The sequence below is a fragment of the Homarus americanus genome, unplaced genomic scaffold, assembly GCF_018991925.1.
Source record: "Homarus americanus isolate GMGI-L3 unplaced genomic scaffold, GMGI_Hamer_2.0 scaffold54679, whole genome shotgun sequence".
NCBI classification, from domain to species: domain Eukaryota; kingdom Metazoa; phylum Arthropoda; class Malacostraca; order Decapoda; family Nephropidae; genus Homarus; species Homarus americanus.
This window is the reverse complement of record NW_024722701.1, coordinates 2,700,150-2,711,776: the sequence shown is the minus strand read 5'-3', so window position 1 is coordinate 2,711,776 and position 11,627 is coordinate 2,700,150. Positions and strand designations below refer to the sequence as shown.

At 50.2% G+C, this 11,627-nt stretch overlaps 1 long non-coding RNA gene across 1 annotated transcript; it reads right to left on the bottom strand.

Moving 5' to 3' along the window:
• Window positions 1-3,930: 3,930 nt before the first annotated feature.
• LOC121863077 lies at window positions 3,931-9,897 on the bottom strand. Its single transcript, XR_006088328.1, has 3 exons — window positions 9,728-9,897; window positions 4,397-4,458; window positions 3,931-3,952 (listed from the first exon to the last, which is right to left on the bottom strand). It is a non-coding gene; the product is annotated as an uncharacterized LOC121863077 (long non-coding RNA).
• Between the last annotated feature and the right edge of the window lie 1,730 nt (window positions 9,898-11,627).

The window sequence follows — 11,627 nt, the reverse complement described above, 5'->3', positions numbered from 1 at the left end:
ATCAGTGCTTTGGTTCGGTTACGTATTTGTCTCCCCAACACTCTGCACCAGCACCACCACACTCCCCCAACACTCGCCGCCACCACCACCTCCCCCAACACTCCGCCGCCACCACCACCACACTCCCCAGCACTCACCACCAACTAGCCACCACCACCTCCCCGACACTCACCACCAGCACTGTACCACCACCTCCCCACCACTCAAGCCACCACCACCAACACTCACACCGCCGCCACCACCAGCCGCCACCACCACCACCTCCCCCGACACTCTCGCCGCCGCCACCACCACCCCCCAGCACTCACCACCAACACTAATACCACCACCTCCCCCGACCACTCGCCATAACACCAGCCACCACCACCTCCCCCCGACACTCACCACCACCACTCCACGCCTCCCACCACACCACTCCCCCAACCTCGCCGCCGCCGCCACCTCCCCCAGACTCACCACCAGCACTAACCACCAACACAGCCACCACCACCTCCCCCGACACTCGCCACCAGCCTAGCCACCTGCCTCCATTGCTCATGCTTCCTCCCCCAGCACTCATGCCAACATCATGCCATGCCACCACCCCCCAACACCACCACCTCCTGACACTAATACCACCACCTCCTCCCCCAACTTGCCTCATCTACCACTCCCCAACACTCACCACCAACACTAGCCGCCTACCACCACCTCCCCAACACTCACGCAACACTCCACCACCCCCCAACACTAAACCACCACCCCCCAACACTCACCACCACCTCCCCAGCCTCTCCACCACCCCTAACACCTCCATCCCCCCACCTCTGACCTCCGCACCTCCGACACCCTCACACCACCCACCACCACCACATCCCCAACACTCATGCCAACCCACTCACCGCCACCCACCCAACACTCGCCAACCACCACGCCACCCACCCAGCACTCACCCAGCACAACCGCTCCCCACCACCCATCTGCCTCACCACCACACTTGCCACCACCACCCCCCCAACACTCACCACCAACACCAGCCTACCACCAACACTCATGCGCCTACCACCAACCACCCACCTCTGACACTCCCACCACCACTAACCACCACCTCCCCAACACTCATGCCACTGCCATATGCCGCCGCCACCTCCCCAACACTCACCCCACCACCACCACCTCCACAACACTCACCCACCACTATCACCACCACCACCTCCCCCAACCTCACCACCAACCTCACCACCAGCACTCGCCACCACCACCACACACTCAACCACACCACACCCCAACCACCGCACCAACACTCACCACCAACACCAGCCACCACCACCTCTGACACTCAATACCACACCTGCTCCCAAAACATCGCCACGCCGCCATGCCACCACCTCCCCTGACACTCCAGCCACACCCCAACTGCTCAGAACCACCACCACATCTGCGCTCATGCACCGCCACCACCACCGCCTCTGACACTCATGTGCATATTTACCATACCACCTCCCCTGACACTCACCAGCACTAATACCACCACCCACCTCCCCAACACCACCACCAGCACTCTAATACACCACCTCTGTGCTCATGCCCCCACCACCTCCCCAACACTCATGCCACACCACCACTGACACTCATGCTCACCACCACCTCTGACACTCTGCCAGCACTAATACCACCACCTCCCAACACTCAGCCACCGCCACCACCAACACTCACCGCCAGCACTAGCCACCACCACCTCCCCAACACTCATGCCACCACCTCCCCAGCACTCACCACCACTTGCCATACCAACACCACCCCCTCCGCCAACACGCGCCGCCCACTGACACTCGTATACCACCACCGCATCTGACGCTCATGCGCCACCACCAGCATCTAACGCTCACCACCAGCACTAATGCCACCGCCTCTGAACGCTCACCACCAGCACTATGCACCACCATCACCGCGCACTGTATGCCACCACCGACGCTCATGCGCCACCGCCCCACCAGCGCCAACACCACCTCTGACGCTCAGCCACCACCACCACCCCCAACTCTGCCACCGACACTCATGCCACCAACTGTCACCACCAGCCTCTAATACCACCATCTGAACGCTCACCACCACCACCCACTGACATGCTAGCCACCGCCATCACTATCTGGGCCTCACCACCAACGCCTAATACCACCGCATAACCACCTCTGACCACCAATACCAGCCCAATACTGCACCACCGCCCCGACCACCCATATACCACCTCCCCAGGCATGCCACCACCACCCCCACACTGCACCACCTCACCACCAGCACTAGCCACCACCACCAGCAACGCTCACTACCACCACCTCCCCAGCACTCATGCACCACCACCTCCCCAACGCTCATGCCACCCCTCCCCAACACTCGCCAACCACCCCAACCCCTACCACCTCCCTCAACACTCATGCCATGCACTCCCCACCACCCCTGACACTCACCACCAACACTCACCACCACCACCACCTCCTGCCACTCATGCGCCACCATGCCACCTCTGACACTCATGCCACCACCACCACCTCTGACACTCGCCAACACTAATGCCACCACCTCTGACACTCACCACCAGCACTATGCCACCACCACCACCACGCTCACGCCAACACCACCACCCCCACCAGCACTAATACCGCCACCACCACCTGACACCACAACACCACCTCCCCAACCTCTGCCAGCCACCCAGCACCTTCCCTGCCTCCCCCACCACCATCTCCACAGCACTCCTCCATCACCACCGCGTCCTCAACACTCGCCGCCACCACCACCAGCACTCACCCACCACCTCCCCAACACTCCCCACCACCATCTCCCCCCACCACTACCACCACCACCAACCTCCCACCACTGCCTCCCCACCACCTCCCCAACACCCCTCGCCGCTCTCCCCACCACTACCACCACCTCTCCCCTCCCACCTCCCCCACCACCTCCCCAACACCCCCCTCCTTCCACCTCTCCACACTCCCCAACACCCCACCACCATCACCTCTATCACCTCCTCCCATTACCCACCAACACTCACCACCACCTCCCCAACCTCCCCACCACCTCCCCAACCTCCTCCACCACCACCCCCCAACACTCCCCACCACCAACACTCTACCCACCCCTCCAGCACTCATCACTACCCCGTCCCCAACAGTCCCCACCACCCTCCAACATCCCCCACCACCACCCCCCCCTCCACTTCCCACCACCACCTCCCCAACACTCTCACCTCCCCACCACCACACCTCCCCAACCTCCCCACCCCCTCCTCCCTACCATCACCCCCTCCTCCCCCACTCCCCTACCACTCCACCACCCTCCCACCACCACCACTCTCCCACCACCCCCTCCCCAACACAGGGTTAAATGTGAGGATAGAGTAGTGTCAATGCAATTTGGAGGCCATATTGGATGTTATTGGTATTTGGTCTTGTCAGGTCAGGTCAGGTCAGGTCAGGTCAACTCAAAATAAACAACACTCACTGGTAACTTAATGCTCCTCTGCTTCATGTTGCCTGGCGGAGCGTGGCGGTCGAACGGATACAGTGCTTGACTATTGTTCCATGGTTCGATTCTCTGGCGCTCTTAGTTTACCCAGCTGTAAATAGGTACCGATGTTTACAAGTTGGGCAAGTGAAGACGGTCGAGTGGAGTACCGGTCATGTTGCCTCCTTGTGTACCGAAGGCTTAGTATGGGGTGCACTGCCTATGGACCTACTCTCACTTTTTCATGTTGGTCCAGTGATTCAGCCTGTGATGATCAGCACTGGTAGAGTGTGCACGTCAGCACCAGGGGAGGTCAGCACCATGGGAGGTCAGCAATATAGGGAGGTCAGCAATATAGGGAGGTCAGCACCATGGGGAGGTCAGCACATAGGAGGTCAGCAATAGGGAGGCCAGCACCATGGGAGGTCAGCACCATGGGAGGTCAGCACCATGGGGAGGTCAGCACCTGGGAGAGGTCAGCAATATAGGGAGGTCAGCACCATGGGAGGTCAGCACCATGGGGAGGTCAGCACCATGGGGAGGTCAGCAATAGGGGAGGCCAGCACCATGGGGAGGTCAGCACCATGGGAGGCCAGCACCATGGGAGGTCAGCACCATGAGGCACATGGGAGGTCAGCACCATGGGGAGGTCAGCACAATAGGGAGGTCAGCACCATGGGGAGGCAGGTCAGCACCATGGGGAGGCCGCACATAGGGAGAGGCCAGCACATAGGGAGGTCAGCACCATGGGAGGTCAGCACCATGGGGAGGTCAGCACCATGGGAGGTCAGCACCATGGGGAGGTCAGCACATAGGGAGGTCAGCACCATGGGGAGGTCAGCACCATGGGGAGGTCAGCACCATGGGGAGGTCAGCACCATGGGGAGGTCAGCAATATAGGAGGCCACACCATGGGGAGGTCAGCACCATGGGGAGGTCATCAGACATAGTAAATCCGTGTTCAAGTTTAATCTGTAGGAAAAATAGGAAATTAAATCTAAAATAAATTATCACCTGAAAATTAGCCATCGCAAGCTGTTATCATCAAAACACCTTAACCTTTGGAGGGGGGAGGAGGAAGTTAGGAGGAGGAGAGCGAGAGGAGACAAAGGAAGAGGCAGGTGCACCCGCACAAAAGGACACTCAACCTTCCCTGTCCACCACCTCCCCCTAACCACCACCTCCCCGTCCACCTCCTCCCTAACCCCTCCCCGTCCACCTCCCCTAAGCGTTCCCACACATTTCTCAGCTTCATGACCAACAGATCATCATCCCCCACAGATTGCGATCACAAAATCGGTTTAGCTCCACTTAAAAGTAAAAATAACGCATCTTGCAATGACGTGAGCAGTTAACATCCAGCAAATTCAGTGAAGCGAGAGGCATCTTTACTGTGTTAAGAAAACCAAACAGGTACAACAATTAGGGGATAAAACAAAGGAAATAAAGCAATTGAAGGTAATAGACGTTGCTCGCTATTTCATTACTAACACCAGCTTGTGGAATAACCAGAAAATCGCTCAAAATAAAAATAAATTACCGTGTAAGACGAGTTTCCATTTCTTCCCTGACAGAGGGAGATGCTTGCTGCAATTTTCCCTGATGCACAAAAACACGTTTTTCTGGTCCGTGTACACGGCTGTGAGCTGTACGATGATGCCCTCTATACGACAATGGAGTCCACGTACGATACAATGTACAATTTGTTGGTGTATTTGTTTACAGAACTTGATAGCACGAGTTACGTGTTCTGAAGGCTTGAGTTTCACCGTTCACAACAGCATACACCCAACTAATACCTGTTGGGGTAATGATGCAACAGTATTGTAATTAACGAGCAGTGATACTAGTGCCATACTTGAACCAATATAATAAACAGTGCTATGATAAACTACCATTATAATAAACACAGCCCCCCCACCCCCTTCCCCTTACGAGTGCAATTGTAAATTTATTTGTAATTGTTTATGTTTTAAGTGAATTTCTTTTATTTACTTAGTTATTATGGACATTACAAAAATTGATACAGTATATTGATTTCTCGTGTACCCACCACATATTGCGACCGTTACAAAATACTTAAAATTCATACATTTTTTGTTGTATTTTTGGGTTAGGTACATTGTGGAAAATACAGAATCACCTAAAGATTAGAAACCCTAATTTATTTCACCTGATTAACCCAATCTCCCTAGTTTACGTGACGTTTCCTGGAGTTAATTATGTAAATTTAGATTATATTAAATAAAATCAAGTGACAAACTAGGGAGTCTAATCTTGAAGTTAGATTAGGTTAGCGTTATGGGGAGGGTAATCCGGTGAAATAAACTGTGGTGTCTACTCTAGGTGAACCGAAAATACGTTAAATTCTGAGAACACTGTAAATTACAAGACGTCAGCAAAAATAAAGTAATTCTTGTGTTGCAACCTTGGCAGTGAGATCTTATTGCAACCGTAATAGCGAAGCAGAACCGCAATTGCAATGATAAGCACGTTGCAGCCGCAGTGGTGAGCCCCTTGTTACGGTCTTGGATATGTGTATTATAGGTAGTCAGGTGTGTATATAGGACGCATTTTAACACGGGTGATATAGAGTTGTAGTGAACATGTAGTACTAGTGTTATAGTGAACATGTAGTACTAGTGTTATAGTGAACATGTAGTACTATGTTATAGTGAACATGTAGTACTAGTGTTATAGTGAACATGTAGTACTAGTGTTGTAGTGAATATGTAGTACTAGTGTTATAGTGAATATGTAGTACTAGTGTTATAGTGAAACATGTAGTAACTAGTGTTATAGTGAACATGTAGTACTAGTGTTATAGTGAAATATGTAGTACTAGTGTTATAGTGAACATGTAGTACTAGTGTTGTAGTGGAATATGTAGTACTAGTGTTGTAGTGAACATGTAGTACTAGTGTTATAGTGAACATGTAGTAACTAGTGTTATAGTGAACATGTAGTACTAGTGTTGTAGTGAACATGTAGTACTAGTGTTATAGTGAACATGTAGTACTAGTGTTATAGTGAAACATGTAGTACTAGTGTTGTAGTGAACATGTAGTACTAGTGTTATAAAAGAACATGTAGTACTAGTGTGTTATAGTGAACATGTAGTACTAGGTATATGTGAAACATGTAGTACTAGTGTGTTGTAGTGAACATGTAGTGCTAGTGTTATAGTGAACATGTAGTACTAGTGTTGTAGTGAACATGTAGTACTAGTGATGTAGTGAACATGTAGTACTAGTGATGTAGTGAACATGTAGTACTAGTGTTATAGTGAACATGTAGTACTAGTGTTATAGTGAACATGTAGTACTAGTGATGTAGTGAACATGTAGTACTAGTGATGTAGTGAACATGTAGTACTAGTGTTATAGTGAACATGTAGTACTAGTGTTATAGTGAACATGTAGTACTAGTGATGTAGTGAACATGTAGTACTAGTGTTGTAGTGAACATGTAGTACTAGTGATGTAGTGAACATGTAGTACTAGTGTTATAGTGAACATGTAGTACTAGTGTTGTAGTGAACATGTAGTACTAGTGTTGTAGTGAACATGTAGTACTAGTGATGTAGTGAACATGTAGTACTAGTGTTATAGTGAACATGTAGTACTAGTGTTATAGTGAACATGTAGTACTAGTGATGTAGTGAACATGTAGTACTAGTGTTGTAGTGAACATGTAGTACCTGTGTTATAGTGAACATGTAATACTAGTGTTATAGTGAACATGTAGTACTAGTGTTATAAAGAACATGTAGTACTAGTGTTATAGTGAACATGTAGTTGTAAGCCCGGACCTACGGCCTAGAAAACAGTGCGTTAATGTTCGAAATAAGGCAAACAGAGTATTAGGTTTTATATCTAGAAGTGTAAGAAACAAGAGTGCAGAGGTCTTATTGCAACTATATCTTGCGCTAGTCAGGCCGCACCTCGATTATGCGGTTCAGTTCTGGTGCCCTTATTATAGAATGGATATAAATTCACTGGAGTCGGTGCAGCGAAGAATGACGAAAATGATTCCGGGACTTAGAAACCTTCCATATCAAGATAGGCTAAAGAAACTAAACTTGCATTCCCTAGAAAGACGAAGAGTGCGGGGAGATATGATAGAAGTATTTAAGTGGGTGAAAGGAATCAATAAAGGGGATATAGATAAAGTTCTTATAATATCCGAGCAGGATAGGACTCGTAGCAAAGGGTTTAAGTTCGATAAGTTTAGGAGGGAGATAGGAAGAAACTGGTTCACAAATAGGGTGGTGGACGAGTGGAACAAGCTTAGCAACTTTGTAGTGAGTGCTGGAACGCTGGAGAGTTTCAAAAGGAGGCTAGATAGATTCATGGATGATAGAGAGTGGTAGTAACTCTCGACAGGAGCTGCCTTGCACGGGCCAACCGGCCTATTGCAGACTCCTTATTTTCTTATGTAGTACTAGTGTTATAATGAACATGTAGTACTAGTGTTATAGTGAACATGTCGTACTAGTGTTATAATGAACATGTCGTACTAGTGTTATAGTGAACATGTAGTACTAGTGTTATAGTGAACATGTAGTACTAGTGTTATAGTGAACATGTAGTACTAGTGTTATAGTGAACATGTAGTACTAGTGTTAGTGAACATGTAGTACTAGTGTTATAAAGAACATGTAGTACTAGCGTTATAGTGAACATGTAGTACTAGTGTTGTAGTGAACATGTAGTACTAGTGTGTTGTAGTGAACATGTAGTACTAGTGTTATAAAGAACATGTAGTACTAGCGTTATAGTGAACATGTAGTACTAGTGTTGTAGTGAACATGTAGTACTAGTGTGTTGTAGTGAACATGTAGTACTAGTGTTATAAAGAACATGTAGTACTAGTGTGTTGTAGTGAACATGTAGTACAAGTGTTATAGTGAACATGTAGTACTAGTGTTAGTGAACATGTAGTACTAGTGTTATAGTGAACATGTAGTACTAGTGTTATAGTGAACATGTAGTACTAGTGTTATAGTGAACATGTAGTACTAGTGTTGTAGTGAACATGTAGTACTAGTGTGTTGTAGTGAACATGTAGTACTAGTGTTATAGTGAACATGTAGTACTAGTGTTATAGTGAACATGTAGTACTAGTGTTATAGTGAACATGTAGTACTAGTGTTATAGTGAACATGTAGTACTAGTGTTATAGTGAACATGTAGTACTAGTGTTATAGTTAGTGTTTCTATTAGGGGTTAGGAAAAAGACTGGCTAACTGGACTATTTTGCTTCACATCGTTTACATTATAATAAACATGGGGTGCAAACTTACGCCATCTTCCTTGACACACCCCCCTCACCTTACCCCTTCATGGAAAGAGAGTTAGGACAACGCAGGTAAACGCCGGGGAGCAGCCAACTGTACCTGGACAATCACCAATACTAACATTCCAGAACCTTGACTGCCAACTGCGCACACTTTTCCTCACTAGTATGACGTGGCAGTGCGCGCCGTCCAGCTAAAATAAAAGTTTAATAATATAAGCACTGGGTTGGTAGTTGGGTCGTATTTTGTCGTATTCAAAAATTGACGAATAATAATCGACTTTTTTTATAATTTTTTTTGGGGGGGCGGGATTAGTTTGATATTATTACAGGGTCAACCAATATGGCTGTCGAGTTGACCAATTCGTTTTTCCGGTGGTTTAGACAATTTTATGACTTTTCTTCTGGAAGTTTCCCTCGCAAATGACTTAAATATACCGAAGGGTCCAGGGAGGTGGAGCCCCCCCCCCCCCGGTTATGTGGTTAGATTAGGTAATTTGTCAGGGAAAAGTCTTAGAAGTAGTGTCTTGAAATTTCCTAAACCATCGGAAAAGCACATATGGTGAACTCGACAGCCATATTGGTTGACCCTGTAATAATACCAAATGTTGTCTCTATGTAGTTTACGTTAGGATTGGTTAGGTTAGGTAATGAATACTACGCTCGTTTCTTGGGGTTAAGTCGACTCGTAAGTGACGAGTTGTTTCTCCCTAATAGTCAATTTGGCCAAGACATAATACGCACTTCATGGAAAACGCATTGAGGTATACAGGAAAAACTTAACCAACCTGACCTGACCTAAGTAGCCATTGACCCCTCTTTAAAAAAAAATTGCGAAACGAAAAATCCCAAGTATTACAGTGGACGGTTTTAAGTCAAATATTAACCCTAGGCACTAACTAAACAGTCCGCCTTCCTTCTGTCACCTCAAAGTTGTTCTTACCAGTTACTCAGACTAATAAACGCACTTTTTTAACACACAATCAACAGCAATTCCCATAAATACTTATAAAACCGGGAAAATTATTGCTCAAGTGACACACAATGAGTAGCAATCAATGTTATAACGAGTGAGTTGTGCTGAAGAAGCCGACGAGATCTTCACCACACCACGACTCGGACAACACTGTGGAAAATGTAACTCGGAGACCGGGCGCCGGGTAATGCTTGTCAGTTGTTGCCATCGTTCACAACATTCTTTATTTTTATTTAACTCCACCAAGCGCTTACCGAACCTTACTGTATCCCTATTACATCACTTATATATAGTTTAAAACATTAATTACGCCATAACACAAGAGTTAGGAAGATATTTACAGGTTTAGGTTGGCTGTGAGTTGCCAGTGCCCTCCTCCCCTCCCTCCCCTCACCCTCCTACAACAAATCCATGTTAGGCTGCTGAGTGCTTGCCCCAAAGCTCCCCTCCCCCTCCCCTCCCCCTCCCCCTCCCCCCCCTCTCCCCTCCCTCCCTCCCCTCCCCTCCCCCCCTCCCCTCCCCTCCCCTCCCCCCTCCCCCTCCCCTCCCCCTCCCCTCCCCTCCCTCTCCCCCTCCCCTCCCCCTCCCCCCTCCCTCCCCTCCCCCTCCCCTCCCCTCCCCCTCCCTTCTCCCCCTCCCCTCCCCCTCTCCCCTCTCTCCCTCCCTCTCCCTCCCCTCCCCCTCCCCTCCCTCCCCTCCCCCTCCCCCTCCCCCTCCCCCTCCCCCCCTCCCTCCCCCCTCCCCCCTCTCCCCTCTCTCCCTCCCCCCTCCCTCTCCCCCCTCCCCTCCCCCCCCCCCTCCCCCCCCTCCCTCCCCTCCCCTCCCCCTCCCCCCCTCCCCCCTCCCCCCCCCTCCCTCCCCCTCCCCCCTCCCCCCCTCCCCTCCCCCTCCCCCTCCCCCTCCCCCCCTCCCCTAACCATCCACTCATTTAAACTGCTGATGCTCCAAAGCTCCCCTCCCCTCCCCCTCCCCCTCCCCTCCCCTCCCCCTCCCCCTCCCCCCCTCCCCCTCCCCCCTCCCCTCCCCCCCTCCCCTCCCCTCCCTCCCCCTCCCCCCCTCCCTCCCCTCCCCTCCTCCCTCCCCATACCCCTCCCCTCCCCAGGCCCCCTCCTTCCTCCACCCTTGCTCCTCCCCCTCCGCCCTTATCCTCCCCCTCCCCCTCCCTTGCCTCCCCTCCCCCTCCCCCACCTCCCCCTCCTCCATCAACATCCCTACCCAGCCCCATACTAAACAAGGGGGCTGTTTTAAGACACCCTCCAGACCCCAGTAAAACAAATATTAAAACACGTGGGGACAGTAATACACAGACCTAAGAGGCCAATTCTTTTTTATTAGTTAGTCATAAGATATTAAACCTCCTGTACTGGTTTAGGTTTTAGTGATGCACGGTTAAAACTAAAACAACATGTGTCGTGTGTTAAAACAGCTTATGGATACGTACAGTCACTCAAAAACACTATCTACTTTGGGTGTGTGTGAGAGAGAGTGTGTGGGGGTGAGTGTGGGGGTAGGTGTGAGTGTGTGGGTGTGTGGTGGGGTGTGTGTGGTTCAATGTGGCTCGTAATTCCAGACCACATAGTGTGACTTATAATGATCACGTTCTTCTTCCCTCCTCTTCTTCCTCCCTCCACTTCTTCACCCTCCACTTCTTCACCCTCCTCTTCTTCCTCCCTCCACTTCTTCACCCTCCTCTTCTTCCTCCCTCCACTTCTTCACCCTCCTCTTCTTCCCTCCTCTTCCCTTAACCCTCACCATGACTTACGGTTCCCATACCTTCTCCCCACCCCACCCCTACTACCTCCCCTCCTCTCCCCACACCTCTCCATCCCACCCACTTAAACCTCTTCACTCACCACCCCACTCCATC